Source organism: Bombina bombina, chromosome 6 (assembly GCF_027579735.1).
Source record: "Bombina bombina isolate aBomBom1 chromosome 6, aBomBom1.pri, whole genome shotgun sequence".
In the NCBI taxonomy this organism is placed as follows: Eukaryota; Metazoa; Chordata; class Amphibia; order Anura; family Bombinatoridae; genus Bombina; species Bombina bombina.
In genome coordinates this window covers 815,757,709-815,775,025 of record NC_069504.1, presented here as the reverse complement: position 1 = coordinate 815,775,025, position 17,317 = coordinate 815,757,709, and the positions used below count along the sequence as shown (strand labels likewise).

At 37.5% G+C, this 17,317-nt stretch overlaps 1 protein-coding gene across 1 annotated transcript in view; it reads right to left on the bottom strand.

Moving 5' to 3' along the window:
• The window catches only part of CACNA1A (calcium voltage-gated channel subunit alpha1 A), a 632,851-nt gene that overhangs the window by 355,502 nt on the left and 260,032 nt on the right, over nucleotides 1-17,317 (bottom strand). The gene's annotated exons all lie outside the window — the stretch shown is intronic.

Genomic DNA, 17,317 nt, shown 5'->3' with positions numbered 1-17,317 from the left:
TTAACCACGTCAGAGAGTGTCGGACATTGGGATTTAAGGATATTAATTGTGATATCTTTGTATAATCCCTGCACCATTGATTCAGCATACAAAGCTGGAGAGGTCTCATGTGAAAACGAGCAAAGGGGATCGCGTCCGAAGCTGCAGTCATGAGACCTAAAACTTCCATGCACATAGCCACTGAAGGGAATGACTGAGACTGAAGGTACCGACAGGCTGCAACCAATTTTAAACGTCTCTTGTCTGTTAGAGACAGAGTCATGGACACTGAATCTATCTAGAAACCTAAAAAGGTGACCCTTGTCTGAGGAATCAAGAAACTTTTTGGTAAATTGATCCTCCAACCATGTTTCCGAAGAAACAACACTAGTTGATTCATGTTAGATTCTGCAGAACGTAAAGACTGAGCTAGTACCAAGATATCATCCAAATAAGGAAACACCGCAATACCCTGCTCTCTGGTTATAGAGAACAGGGCACAGAGAACCTTTGAAAAGATTCTTGGAGCTGTTGCTAGGCCAAACGGAAGAGCAACAAATTGGTAATGCTTGTCTAGAAAAGAGAATCTCAGGAACTGATAATGATCTGGATGAATCGGAATATGAAGGTATGCATCCTGCAAGTTTATTGTGGACATATAATGTCCTTGCTGAACAAAAGGCAGAATAGTCCTTATAGTTACCATTTTGAAAGTTGGTACTCTTACATAACGATTCAAAATTTTCAGATCCAGAACTGGTCTGAATGAATTTTCCTTCTTTGGGACAATGAATAGATTTGAATAAAACCCCAGACCCTGTTCCTGAAAAGGAACTGGCATGATTACCCCAGATAACTCCAGGTCTGAAACACACTTCAGGAAAGCCTGAGCTTTTACTGGATTTGCTGGGATGTGTGAGAGAAAAAATCTTCTCACAGGAGGTCTTACTCTGAATCCTATTCGATACCCCTGAGAGACAATGTTCTGAATCCAATGATTTTGGACAGAATTTATACAAACATCCTTGAAAAACCTTAATCTGCCCCCTACCAGCTGAGCTGGAATGAGGGCCGCACTTTCATGCGGACTTAGGGGCTGACTTTGGTTTCTTAAATGGCTTGGATTTATTCCAATTTGAGGAAGGCTTCCAATTGGAAACAGATTCCTTGGGGGAAGGATTAGGTTTTTTGTTCTTTATTTTGACGAAAGGAACGAAAACGGTTAGAAGCCTTAGGTTTTTTTATCTCTTCCCCCCAGTAACAGTTGAAATAGTAGAATCCAACTGAGAACCAAATAAATTATTACCTTGGAAAGAAAGAGATAGCAATTTAGACTTAGATGTCATATCAGCATTCCAAGATTTAAGCCACAAAGCTCTTCTAGCTAAAATAGCTAAAGACATGGATCTAATCAATTTTGATAATATAAAAAATGGCATCACAAATAAAATGATTAGCATGTTGCAGTAAGCGAACAATGCTAGATACGTCAGAATCCAATTCCTGTTGCGCTAAATTCTCCAACCAAAACGTTGATGCAGCTGCAACATCAGCCAAATAAATTGCAGGCCTGAGAAGATGACCTGAATATAAATAGGCTTTCCTTAGATAAGATTCAAGTTTCCTATCTAAAGGGTCTTTAAAAGAAGTACTATCTTCCATAGGAATAGCGGTACGTTTAGCAAGAGTAGAAATAGCCCCATCAACTTTGGGGATCTTTTCCCAAAACTCTATTGAAATTGCTGGTAAAGGATACAATTTTTTAAACCTTGAAGAAGGAATAAAAGAAGTACCCGGCTTATTCCATTCCTTAGAAATCATATCAGAAATAGCATCAGGAAAACCTCTGGAGTAACCACAGGAGGTTTAAAAAGAGAATTTAAACGTTTACTAGTTTTAATGTCAAGAGGACTAGTTTCCTCAATATCCAAAGTAATTAACACTTCTTTTAACAAAGAACGAATATACTCCATTTTAAATAAATAAGTAGATTTGTCAGTGTCAATATCTGAGGAAGGATCTTCTGAATCAGATAGATCCTAATCAGAGGAGGATAATTCATTATGTTGTCGGTCATTTGAAATTTCATCAACCTTATGAGAAGTTTTAAAAGACCTTTTACGTTTATTAGAAGGCGGAAAAGCAGACAGAGCCTTCTGAATAGAATCAGTAACAAATTCTTTAAAATTCATAGGTATATCATGTACATTAGAAGTTTAAGGAACTGCAACCGGCAATGTACTATTACTGATGGACACATTATCTGCATGTAAAAGTTTATCATGACAACTATTACAAATGACATTCGGAGATATAATCTCCACAAGTTTACAACAAATGCACTTAGCTTTGGTAGAACCGATATCAGGCAGCAAAGTTCCAACAAATACTTCTGAGATAGGATCAGATTGAGACATCTTGCAAAATTATCAATTTCCTTATATGACAGTTTCAGGGAAAAAAATGCAAATAGCATAGCCCTCTGACATAGAAAAAGGCAAGAGGCAAATAGCAATGGGGTTAAAAAATAATGAAAAAATTTGGCGCCAAGTAAATACATGAACCTGACTCATGGCAAATATAAGTACAATACATATATTTAGAACTTTATATTAATGCATAAAGTGCCAAACCATAGCTGAGGTGTCTTAAGTAATAAAAACATACTTACCGAAAGACACCCATCCACATATAGCAGATAGCCAAACCAGTACTGAAACAGTTATCAGTAGAGGTAATGGTATATGAGAGTATATCGTCGATCTGAAAAGGGAGGTAGGAGATGAATCTCTACGACCGATAACAGAGAACCTATGAAATAGATCTCCCGTGAGGAAAACCATTGCATTCAATAGGTGATACTCCCTTCACATCCCTCTGACATTCGCTGTACTCTGAGAGGAATCGGGCTTCAAAATGCTGAGAAGCGGATGTCAACGTAGAAATCTTAGCACAAACTTACTTCACCACCTCCATAGGAGGCAGAGTTTGTAAAACTGAATTGTGGGTGTGGTGAGGGGTGTATTTATAGGCATTTTGAGGTTTGGGAAACTTTGCACCTCCTGGTAGGATTGCATATCCCATACGTCACTAGCTCATGGACTCTTGCCAATTACATGAAAGAAAAAGTTGTTGTCATACTCTCATATCTAGCTGAATACTAGTCAGGACAATTATTCTAATAAACACTATGTGCATTTTTGATTGAGCAATCTCTGCAGCAGGAGTATGATGCCCACACATACCCACATATATAACACAAGAATAATAGCAATTTAGTTGGCTATTATCAGAACTAGCTTCAGCATTATTCATTTGGTAATGGCAAAGAAATATGAATATAAGGGTATTAACTGTATAGCACCTCATGATAATAATAATTACACATTATCATAATGGCCCTAGTAACGTATATCACAAACAAAAATCTGTAAAAAGGCTCTATACATTACTTAAAGAAACATGAAACCCATTTTTTTCTTTCATGATTTAGAAAGAGTGTGTTATTTAAAACAACTTTCCAATTTACTTCTATTATATAATTTGCTGCATTCTCTTCATATCCTTTGTTGAAAAGCCTATCTAAATAGGCTCGGTAGCTGCTGATTGGTGGTTGCACATAGATTCCTTGTGGGATTGGCTCACCCATGTGCATTGCTATTTCTTCAACAATGGACATCTGAAGAATTAAGCAAATTAGATAATAGAAGTAAATTTGAATGTTGTTTAAAATTGTATTCTCTATTTGAATCATGAAAGAAAAATGTTAGGTTTCCTGGTCCTTTAACAGAGCACCTATTTACTAAGCTCTAGACTAAAAGCTACACACTGAAGTAACAATCCACCCCTCTAGTGGGGTTTATTAGAGACATAAGGCACAATGATCTAATGTTTGCCACTCAAACAAGATGATTTAAGAAGGCTTGTCGGTACGGTAGCCCAAATATTTTGTGTGATTTCTATCCATGTCGGCAAGGTTCTGATCAGCAGGCCCATAGAATTTTGGAAAGTCTAAAGAGGAGAAAGTTAGCAATGAACCTTATTTGAGTATTATTACTATATGTCTCATAAAAATAAAAAATTAGTCCATGGAGACAGTGGAATAAAGGCCTCCTGGTGGGTTGCAGCAGTGTCTTACCCCACTCTGGATCTCTGTAGCATAGAGCTTTTAATCAGAGTATAAATCTGGAGCATAGTCTCCAACAAAGAGATCCCCAGTTTGCTGACTTTTCTCGTTATAAATTAGCGCATGATATAGATTCTGTATTTTGATAGGGCAAATTGGCACAGAACGTGTTAGGGGTCTCCAAGATCTGTTCTGTGTTGTCGCTGATTGTAGGTGAGTGCTGGTTCCACCTAATCTATCGCCACACTATATTTTACTTAATCTGCCCATCAGGACTGAATTCTCCTTCTCCACTAAGGATCTTAGGGTCTTGTAGATCGCTATTTTTTGGCACTAAATGATTCTCTCCACTCTGTCTACCTGTTCCCTTGCCATTGTTCAAAGTCTTCCTCTTGTCTCAGCTATTGCAGACAGGATGTCTGTAGACGAGCCATCAACTCTCAGTTCCAATGTACGTATCGGAACTTAAGTAGGGCACACTACAGTAGACACCTCCTCTTTAGTAAACCTTAATGCTCCATAGATTTCCTTTTCAAAGTGGACTATTTAGACAGCAGGCCCTCTAGTGATTGTAGAAATTGCATTTGAATTTTTGCTATATACAGTATATAATGAAATTAACTCAAAATTATCAGTGACACTTCTTACCCCTTACCGGGTGGGGCGGGGGGGCTGGTGTTGAGAGCTTCTGTTCACAAGAGGCATCACAGGCCTCAATGCTCCATATCAAATAGCAACTGTAGTTCTCACAATAATATATGTCTATCAACTCTGCAAAGTTTGACAATATCAAATATTCAATATTTGAGACTGGATGACTCAATCATCTGCAGATAATCTGTGTTATATCAGTAGGCTCCATGCAGCGCCCGTTATTGTGACCCAGAGGCACACCCCCTCCTTCAACATTGTATTTAAAATGGTATGCACTGTCTGAATCATTAAATAAAATAAATGGGTTTCATATTCCTTTAACACAATGACAGCAGCAAGCCCTGCCTTATTGAGACTCAAGTCCGGGTTGCCTCCTCTAAATAGGAAAAGTGGTGGGTGAAGTTTGGCCATTGAAAATCAATTGCAGCAAACAACATGTTATTTTGTTTTAATAGCATTCAGACTCTACTAATATGTTAATCTATTGTAACGCTGCAGAAAATGTAATTACAAGGAGGGATATTTATCAAACCGTCAACCGCAAATACGCTGGAATTCCGCAGCGTAATTGTGGCGAGCTTGATTCGACCCATTTATCAAAGCCTACAGACCGGTAAAAGTTGAAATTTGTGACGTAACATACGATCCACCGGTTTCAATCCGACACAGATCGATGGTTACGTCATTAAAGATGTTCAAAATACAAATTCAGCACTATCTGACAACTTTTGCCATTTATCAAACTTCTAACAGGTACTATTCCGGCCCAGCGTACCTGGTTTTCAATCCGTCACCCTGGAGGCCTCGGATGCCATAGGAATCAATGGGAGTCTGAAAGCAGCGAAAGCTTATGTTCGATGCTGCCAGATATCCCATTGATTTCTATGGTAGAAAACAAATTATGTTTACACCTAACACCCTAACATAAGTCCTGAGTCTAAACACCCCTAATCTGCCGCCCCCATATCACCACCACCTACATAATGTTATTAACCCCTATCCCGCCGCTCCCGGACCCCGCCGCAACTAAATAAAGTTATTAACCCCTATTCCGCCGCTCTCGGACCCCGACGCAACTAAATAAAATTATTAACCCCTATTCCGCCGAGCCCGGACCCCGCCACAATTAAATAAATATATTAACCCCTATCCCGCCGCTCCCAGAGCCCACCGCAACTAACTAAAAGTATTAACCCCTAAACCCTTGGCCTCCCACATCACTATTGTTACAGACTTAATATGCTCTATTCTATATATTTGTATGCCTATCAGTGAATTGCTGTTCTGCAATAGCGTTAATCCTCTTAATAAAAAACTTGTGATTCAAACGTATATGTGCAATGAGTGTATTTTTAGGATACAAAATCACTAGGTGTGTCTCCAACTATTAATAAGAGCTTGGTGTATCTCCAGCTATTAATAAAAGCTTATCTATGTGTCAAAAACTGTGTGTATAAAAAAAACTATTCTATATACCTTGAGGGTGTGATTATTATTTCCCAATTAGGGGTTAATATTCCCAAACTTAAAACGTTTAGCAAGGAACAATCTTACTGAAGCAATGTATATTGAAACAAACTTTACTGTTACCATCTATGCTAAAACAATGATACAATGTATATTAAAACACTCTTTGCTAATAAAACAAATATATGTAAACCGTGTTATTGTCCATAAGTAGTAAAAGTTGTGGCCACAACTGTATAAAATTCCAGACTGGAATAATTAAAATCCTCATGCAGGATATGATTGGTTTCGCTGTAATTCCATATAGTTAATCTGCTTTCTTATTTTCTTGTTGTAACAGTGAAAAGCTGATTTGGGTTATTTGTAATTTTATTGTCAAATACTACTGCGGTAATCCGCTTATATCTGTGAATGTCCCTTTATAATCTACATTCCCCTTACCAGACCTCCGATGGCTTGTTACCTCCTCTCCCTGGTTTCGGGGTTATGGGTTATGGAAGGGTTGCACTTGTCGTTAACAAAATAATCCAAAACCTGTTTTGTACTGTCAGTGTCTTTGCATTTGAAATTTCCGGCAACTCCCTTCTACCCAGTCGCATATGATTCAGTCCCACGTGACTGCGGAGGGCCAATCAGGAAACCGGACACAAGGGGAAAGGTTCTTCTTGGTGGTCTGTATTCTCTGAGCCAGTGATATCCTCAATGATTTAGTCTACGCGTTTCAGTGCTACTCTGCTCCTTTGTCAAGACTTATGATACACTGAATCCTTGGCCCTATTCCAATCAGCCAATAGAATGCGAGCTCAATCCAATTGGCTGATTGGATCAGCCAATAGGATGAAAGCTCAATCCTATTGGCGGATTGTAACAGCCAAAAGGATTTTTTCCCCCTTAATTCCTATTGGCTGATAGAATTCTATCAGCCAATCGGAATGTAAGGGATGCCATCTTGGATGATGTCATTTAAAGGGAAACTTCATTCTTCAAGAGACGTCGTAAGAAGAGGATGCTCCACGCCGGATGTCTTGAAGATAGAGCCACTCTATGAAGATAGAAGATGCTGTCTGGATGAAGACTTCTGCCCGCTTGGATGAAGACTTCTGCCAGCTTCGATGAAGACTTCTGCCACTTGAATGAGGATGGATGTCTGGTCTTCGAAAACTGTAAGTGGATCGTCGGTGGTTAGTGTTAGTTTTTTTTTAAGGGTTTATTGGGTGGGTTTTAATTTTAGGTTAGGGTCTTTGGGCAGTAAAAGAGCTAAATGCCATTTTAAGGGCAATGCCCATACAAATGCCCTTTTCAGGGCAATGGGGAGCTTAGGTTTTTTAGATAGGTTTTTATTTGGGGGGGTTGGTTGTGTGGGTGGTGGGTTTTACTGTTGGGGGGTTGTTTGCAGTGACATGCTGTCATAAGAGGCAGGTGAGGCAGCGCTTCACCTGTCCTATGTGTGTAATTACACCATGTAATATATTTTAATAATAAAAAAATAAAAACATTTTTTAATTTTTTATAAATTTTTTTTTTTTTTTTATAAAACTAGACCACAGGTGAAGTAATCAGCTGATCAGTAACCATGGTTACTAACCTGCTTTCACCCATCAGCTGATTACTTCACCTGTGCACTAGTTCAGCTATAATGAATACCTGGCCTGTTGGGGGTAATTGAGGACCACGTTGAGAAACACTGATATAGGCCATTTGGTTTACAAATTTGTCCCATAAGATGCTCATAAGATATTGTAGAACACTATAATACTTATATATATTATTGTTGGCTAAATATAGTTTCAATTGTGGCATTTCTTTTTTGTGTACCATGCACAACAATATAAGATCTATTTATTTGGAAATTATTATAATACTGTCATAAAAAAACTATTTTAAGCCAGAACACCAAAGCACAGGTGATTATTTTCTCACATTAAATAAATCTAGGCCAATGTGTTCCTAAGCAAGTCATCTGTATACATATATATATATACACACACAGATATCACAAATTGTTTAAAGGGACAGTAACGCTGAAATTAAACTTAAATGGAATGAATAGAGCATTACATTTTAAACAACTTTCCAATTTACTTCTATTATAATTTTTACTTAGTTATCTTTGTGAAAGAGTAATCCTAGATGAGCTCAGGAGTGTGCACATCTGTAGCCATCCAGCAGCAATGTTTGCAACAACGTTTATAGCTGCTGCCATAGGGCTAGATTACAAGTGGAGCGCTAAATTATCGTGCTACCGCAATAATTAACCAGCCATTACAAGTGGCTGGTTATTGCCACTGCGACCTTGCAGGAGATACAATCTCTGGTTAATTTTCTAAAAGTGCCCCAAATGCCCTCAAAATAGAGGGCATTATAGTTTGTGTTTTTTAAAAAATTCTAGCAGGTTTTTTTTTTTTAAATAAAAAATAATGGCACTAGGCAGTTTTGGGGATTTAAAGTTAGCAGGTGTGGGGTGTTAGAAAAAAAACAAACAGCCCTGAAAAGTGACTTTACATTGTGGCCTATGGGAACTGTGTGTTCCCAGTAAATATACTTGTATATGCTTATATACATATATATTTATGTATTTATTTGTAAATACCCATATTAACACATAAATATATATTATATAATCATATACATATATATTTAAGATCTGCTGCCCATCGCTACCCGACTTACCGTTTCACTGCACGAGGTTCTGATGCCTTCTCTGACGGCATCAGAACATGGCTCCCATTGGAGCCTATGGAAGCACGCTCTCGTAAGTGCAATGCTTCCTTGCAATGCGAATACGAGGTCGCGTTCACATTGCACCAAACTTGTAATGCCAGCACACATGAGCGTGCACTGGTATTACAAACTGGAGCACAAATATGGCTTTCTAGAAAGCAATAGTAGCGCTCCACTTGTAATCTGGCCAATAGACTGCTAAAGACATGTGCATACTCCTTAGCTATAGGGTAGCCAGCTGTCCTCTATAAAAATAAAGGACAATTTGTAGGTGAGCTGTACTTTAGACCTACCATGTAGAAGTTTTAACAACTACGCAGTCATTATACCCCTTGGCTGCCAGCAACATACAAATCAATAACTGTACCTCTTTGGTTGCCAGTAACCAATGTAAAAAGTAGAGATTTTAACCCCCTTGACTGCCCCTACGTTTTTTGGCTGCATATTTGTAATGAATTAAAGCATAGGAGTCATTATACATTTAACACTATAAGACTTTAACCCCTTCAGCGCTAATGACGGCTTCAGTGCTAATTAATGACGGCTTCAGTGCTAATTAACCCCTTCAGTGCTAAGCCGTCACAAAATGTCCCACTCTGGTGCTAACGACGGCTCAGAGCCGTTGCTAGCACTCTCCCACCTTGAGGGAGATCTGGGGGCTCCAACCCACTCCTACCCCGGCGATCGGGCCTACATAGTGACAGGCATCGCTGGGGCTTCACGTAATGCGCGGTGACGTCACGCGCAATGACGTGATGACGTCACCGTGCAACTTTATTTATACTTAACAATGTTAAGTATAGGAGCAGGGGCATGCTGCTTAGAAGGCTGTATCTCAGGCATCTAAGCAGCTATAGACCCCCAAGACCCACCGTTGGAAAGGTAATCGCCTAACCTTGCCAACAGTGTAAGTCTTAGGGATCTGGAAAAAAAATAGTAAAAAAAAATGTTTCAAAAAATAATTAAAAAAAAAAAAAAAAACTTAAAAAAGCTTAGCACCCAGGTGGGAAAGGGTTAAAAAAACTGGACATTAACGTGTTTCAGTTTTTTTTAAAAAACTACTGGACTGCCTGGTTGTATACTGGACACCAGGCAACCCTAATTAGCTCCAACCAGCCTACCTAGGTTTACTCTTCAACAAAGGATACAAAAAGAACAAAGCAAAATCTGATAATATAAGTAAATTAAAATGTTAATATTGCATTCTGTATCTTTTGATTTTGACTTTACAGTCACTTTAAATATGTGCAATAAAGCTGATGTAGTTTCTCCTTTGTTTTTTTTTTTTTGTTTTTTTAAAGGAAACCCTACATTTTCTTTGGTGATTCGGATAGAAAATTCAATTTTCTACTTCTTTTAGCCTTGTTATCCTTTGCTGAAGGAACACTGTCAGCTCATTGAACACATCTAGTTAGCCAATCACAAGAAACAAATGTGTGCTGGCACCAATCAGAAGCTAACTCCCACTAGTGTAGGATATGTGTGTATTCTTTTTAAACAAGGGATACTTAAAGGGACACTCAGGTTTTATTACATTTTCATGATTCAGATACAGCATGTAATTTTAAACAACTTTCCAATTTACTTCCATTAAAAAAAATGTGCACAGTCTTTTATATGTACACTTTTTTGAGTTACCAGCTCCTACTGAGCATGTGCAAGAACTCAGACTATACGTATGTGCATTTGTGATTGGCTGATTGCTATCACATGGTACAGGGGGAGTGGAAATATACATAACTTTGAAATGTGTTAGAAAAAAATCTACTACTCATTTGAAATTCAGAGTAAATGCTATTGTATTGTCTTGTTATCTTGCGTTTGTTGATTATGCAAATCTACTGTGTTTACTGGTCCTTTAAAAAACAAAACACATTTGAAAATAGAAGTGAATTAAGTGTCTTAAAATCACATGCTCTATCTGAATCATGCGACTTTAATATTGACTTTCCTATCCCTAAAATATCTAAAGGATCTTTTCAAATTCCAATAGTTTGACATTAAAAGGCAACATTATGTGACCGATTATTCATTGCAAATTTTTGCACCTGCAAAAGCAAATCAATTGTGTTTATATCTACATCAATCTGTGAATGGATTTATGTGTAGCACAGTCAGAAAAACTACTTAATCATCAGCACTATCAATTTCGCATAGGGAAGTTAATGCTAGAAGTTAACTTTTTGAGTGCGTCAGGTAGGGCTGGTACTACAAGTTGTAAGCAAACATTTTGAAACCTGACACACAAAAAGTTAACCACTGGATATTGCGCTCGCATTATAACAATAACCCCATTGATTTCAATAGAGCAGCAAAATTAGAAACACCTATACTTGCATGCTAACCCCCATCACAATAAATCCCCTTACTCTAATAACCCCTAAATTGCCACATCCCCCAACTCCTTTAACCCCGCTACATTATTAACTCCTATTGCACCACATCCCCCATCGATATTAACCCTTACACTATTAACCCCTAAACTGCCACAACCCCCACCACAATAAACCCGCTAAACTATTATTCCCTTAAACCGCCACAACCCACAATAACCCCTTCACTACTTAACCCCTAAACTGCCATTACCCCCACTGCAATAACCCCTACACTTTTTAACTACATAACAGCTAACCCTCCCCAAGACCCCTAATCTAAGACCCCCTAAATTACAAAAAATAAAAAAAACTATTAATTTTTTTTTTTTACCAACAATAAAAACGCTACTAAAAATATCCCTATCCTAAAACTAAAGTACCCCTAAAAAAAACCTAAAATAACTGCAAAAATAAAAAACTATCTTTAATAAAACTTAAACTAAAAGGAATTGCCCTAGTTTAAGTGATTATAGCTCTTTTGCAAAAAAGTGATCTTAACTATTTTCATGGCGATTTTGAGGGTACTTTAGTTTTAGGATAGGGCTTTTTTAGTATTTTTTTATTTTTAGTATTTTTTTTTACTGGTAGTGTTTTTTTATTTTTTGTAACAGAGGGGGTCTTAGGTTAGGGATCTTGGGTTTAGCTGTTAGGGGGTTAAGTAGTGTTGGGGTTATTAGGGTGAGGGTAATGGCAGATTAGGGGTTACTGTGGTTTATCAGTTAATAGTGCAGCAGAGTAGTTTGCGATGGGGGATGTGGCAAATTAAAGGTTAATTAGTGTAGGGATTATTGCGGTGAGGGCTATGGCAGTTTAGGGGTTAATAGTGATGGGGGTTATGGTGGATTAGGGGTTAATAATGTAGCGGTATAGTTTGCGATGGAGGATGTGGTGGATTAGGGGTTAATAGTGTTGAGGGTGGATAGTGTAGGTCATGAAACTTAAATTTTTTTTTGTGTTTAGTGCAACTTTTTTTCAAGCGCAATCCTTTTACGCGAGCTTTGAGCTTGTATAAAAAGTTTGAGCGTAAAATGCGATTGCGTTCATGCGATCACCTTTACTTTCAACTTCTGAAATAAGGTTAAAGGGAAGGGAAACCCCAAAATTTTCTTTCATGGTTTGGATAGAACATACAATTTTAAACAACTTTCGAATTTACTTCCATGATCAAATTTGCTTTGTCTTCTTGTTATCCTTTGCTAAAAGGAACAGCATTGCACTACTGGCACTGCAGCTAGCTGAACACATCTAGTTAGCCAATCACAAGAGTCAAATGTGTGCAGGCACCAATTAGCTCCACACTTGTAATCTTGCACATAGTAGTTTATTTTATTTCCATCCAAGATGGCTGACCAAAACAAGAAGTTACTTTCCTTTCACCCATTAAGATGGCAGCATATACAAAAAAATATGCTTTCAAAAATACTAAATACATTTTGTGCACCTCCCTATAATTATGGGTGCTGCCATTTTGAAACCTAGAGCACACAGCAGGTATATGCAAACAGGTCAGCACCATAACAGCTAGATTTCAACATGGTGGCACCCAAGACAAGAGGTGGTAAATTATCTCAGTACTATGCTCATAAAATGGCCTCTAGTTATGAAGGTCTGTCGGACCTGATCCGACAGTGCGGATCAGGTCCGACAGACCTCGCTGAATACGGCGAGCAATACACTTGCCGTATTCAGCATTGCACCAGCAGCTCACAAGAGCTGCTGGTGCAACGCCGCCCCCTGCAGACTCGTGGCCAATCAGAAGGGGGGTGTCAATCAACCCGATCGGTGATGTCTGTCCGCCTGCTCAGAACAGGCGGACAGGTTATGGAGCAGCGGCCTTTTTGACCGCTGCTTCATAACTGCTGTTTCTGGCGAGCGCCAGAAACACGGGGCATCAAGCTCCATTCGGAGCTTGATACATATGCCCCTCTGTGTTAAGTGTTTAATGTCCATTTAAGTTTTCTAAGTTAACAAAGAATCCAATTCCATTTACTCAGACCAAGAAAGCCAACATAAAAGGCTTTAAAACATGGATACACATTTATATACTCAGAATATCATAATAATAATAATCATTGGAAGCTCAATCTTTCCCACAGCAGCCTACATGTGATGACTTTGATTTCTAGCTTAATGTTTCACAAATTAGTATTTTTTGCTAGCATTAACCAAACAAACAAATAGCAGTTTGTAGCTACCATCTGCTTTAACAGTATGAATCCTGACATTTCTTGTCAGATGCTTCACTAACTCAACTCCAACGGTTCTTGTCTGTTGCCTGCCACATGGACTCAATTTCTTTTTGGGCCAAGACCCTTAGGTTCAGGTTTCTAAAGCCCCTGAAATGGCCACAGGCAACATTTAAGAGGTATATTTGTATACAAGGTCTCGATTCCTTAAAGCTCTATTCATATAGCTTGCCTGCAATAAGCAGGGCACATATTTACATACGTATATATGTAAATTTACATATGTATTGAGTACGTGATATCCTGTACAGCTAAGAGGATCTTCAGGAAAAGTGAGATCTGGACCCCAACATATAGAAATGGTGTATAGTCCATCTCTTTCTTTAAATGTTTGTTTCTAATGCACACTTTTATTGTCATGATTGTCACGACAGTACATGGGTCTTCACAACCAGGCTTTCAAGCTGGATCACCCTTTAATGACTGGGATTTCAGAATGAACTAAAGCCTTCAAGACCAGTCTTTCAAACAGGATCACACTGCAAAGTCAAAACACATTCGCGACAGTGCGGTTTTCAGTTTTTGTGGCTACATTATTGAATTTGCAGTCACTAAGATACAATCCCAATTGAAAGTCCGGTCACAAAGTAGAGGTTCCTTTTGAAAACCCAGTAACAAATGCACAGTTTCTTTTGAAATCACGTACATGAAGACAAGATCCCGTTTGCACAACATTTTATTTATTTTCCTAAAAATTAATCACACATATATATATATATATATATATATATATATATATATATATATATATAGTTATAAATAAAAAGAACATTTTCTTCTATGTGAAAAAACATTGGAATGTAAAATATTCATAGCTACCTTCGGGTTTAGCGCTGTAGGTGTTAAGGTGGTCCTGAAGTAAGCGGGCATTGGGTTTCGCTCGTGCGCAAACAATTTACTTACAACTTGTAACCGGCTGCTTTAAAAAGTTTAATTTGCGCATGAGCAGGGGGAAAAATTAGCACATTACTTGTAATCTCGCCCTTAATGTGCCAAAATTATCATTGAGCAACCATTGGCAGTATACCCATCATGCCTATATACAAATGGAATTAATATCGTTTAGAAGTGATCAGAATGGATTAAAATTACAATAAATGAGTACACACTGAACAAAGGAGTTAATTTAAAAGAACTGTTCTGTAAACCTAAGAGGTATGAAAGATCCACTGTATATACCAGTTTCTGTTAGCTTCCCAGTTTTGATCCTGATGGCAAGTACTTAAAGGGACACTGTACCTAAATTTTCTCTTTTGTAATTCAGAAAGAGCATGCAATTTTAAGCAACTTTCTAATTTACTCCTATTATCAATTTTTCTTCGTTCTCTTGCTATCATTATTTGAAAAAGAAGGCATCTAAGGTTTTTTTTGGTTTCAGTACTCTGAACAGCACTTTTTTATTGGTGGATGAATTTATCCACCAATCAGCAAGGACAACCCAGGTTGTTCACCAAAAATGGGCCGGCATCTAAACTTACATTCTTGCATTTCAAATAAAGATACCAAGAGAATGAAGAAAATTTGATAGGAGTAAATTAGAAAATTGCTTAAAATTTCATGCTCAATCTGAATCACGAAAGAAAAATTTTGGGTACAGTGTCCCTTTAACAACCCAAAACACATTTTAGGGAACTTTACTATTGAAAACCGGTGGGCTTTTGGTTTTGGTGGCTGAATCCATTTTGGATTCTGATCATGTGGTTTCCCATACTGAATTAAACTGAAACCGAGTTATCAAGAGCAAATATTCAAAAAATTGTGATTGACCCCCTAAATGACATCAGTTGACAAACACCCTGGAATGCTAAGATCAGAACTATTTTTGTTGCACAAATACTACAGTTTGACACACATTGAAACAATCAAAACAAATGAAGAAATATAAGCAAACTGTCTAATAAACAGAAGGAAGATGTATGATACAAAAGGTATTAGTGTATCTACTAGGTCAAAGCCCATCAGTTTCTCATGAGCTGCCATTCTTTTTATTTGTCTTTCTTACAATGTCATCTGTCAATGTTCTTTTAGTCACAATGAGTCACAAGAACCTGTTAAAGAAATAAATCAGTTTCTGGAATTTAATTGCAAATACTGATTCACAGGAAATGCTTCTAGTAAAGTAATGAAAACCATTTCAAATCTGAACAGAGTGACTAAAGGAGTATTGATTAACATCAATATATCAATTTATATCCGTCTGCTGCTTTAGGATCCTGGAATGACTGCAACTGAGTCACGATCCATTCATTATGAACGTTACAGTAATTTAAATATTTCTTGGTGCACATATACTGGAATATTATGTCATATCTTATGACAGATATTATAAATATTAGAATATTTTGTTATATGTGATGCCATATAGTTTATCAATTAGAATTGACGTGCCTAAGCTCGATTCCAATCCATCAAAGTCTTATCGCAGAAGTGGCTTTTGTGGGATTTACAGATTCAAACCTATATTCCAACCTGTTCAAAAACCCAACAATATCCCATTTATCTCAAAGTTTTCAAATGCATTAGTGACATTAATACAAATCCTATCCATTGTAAGTGCACTGTTCCACATGAATATTCCAATACATTAGAAAACACTTTTGTTACATATTATTGCAGGTTTACTAGAAGATGGACCAGTTAAAACAGAGATAAATGATTTTTCAAGAAACTTTACTTAGGTCTTCATCTGTTTTTGTAAATGTTTAAGACGTTGCACATGCTCAGTTCACATGTTAAAAGGACATTAAACACTAACTACGTAAGCATAGTATTGAGGCTATTCCTGCCTCCCTCTAGTGATGGATGCCACCATGTTGAAATCTATCTTTTACTACACTTTAGTGCTGATGAGTTTGCGCATGTGCAGCAACTCTCCTTCAGATAACTGCCGTGTAACCTAGGCTTCAATATGGCAGCACCCATGATTAGAGGGAGGTGCATGACGTGTATTTAGTGTTTAGAGTCCCTTTAATAAACAGCATGTTTTATTTGGTTTCACATCCTTTTAATTGTGATAGTGGTTAAAGGGACACGTTGTTATTACACAATTGTTCTGCAGTGTTCCTGTAAATTAAAAAATAACGTGGAAAATTGAATGCATTAAGTTCTTGCTTGCAAATGTTTTGCAAAAGCCAAACGTTCATTTGTACGAACCAATACAAACTTGTTACTAGAGTAGTACCAGCCATAGCCATTTTCTTAGAAAAAGTTTTCTTGCTTTGTAGTTCTTTATCTGATAATTTATGTTGGTGACAATTATATAAAGATAAATAGAAGGTTTCAATTTGTGAAGCCTGCCATGTGCACTAACAAGACTCCTAGATTACGAGTGGCGCGTAAACTGTAGCGCAAGTGCGATATCGTTATTTTCCGGCTCCCTAGAGAGTCTTCAGCCTCTCTAGACTCACCAGTCCTTGACTGGTGGGGCTAGAGAGGCCGAAGACGCTCTAGGGAGCCAGAAAAAACCCATAGCGCACTAGGCGAGAATTGAAAAATCCACAATTTTGAAACTAAATAACAGAGAAATGGTAAAAATATAAAAAAGTAAATTACAATTTTTTTTCTTACTATGCATAAATAGACATAACAGAAAAAAACGGCATTCAAGCATATTTTGCACTCAACAACTTTCATTTTAGAATAGAAGAGTAAACTCGAAAGTTTTTTTTTTTCTTTAAATCGTACACTTTATTCGAATCATGAAACTTTAATTTTGTACTTTTATGTCACTTTAAGATAATTTAATATCA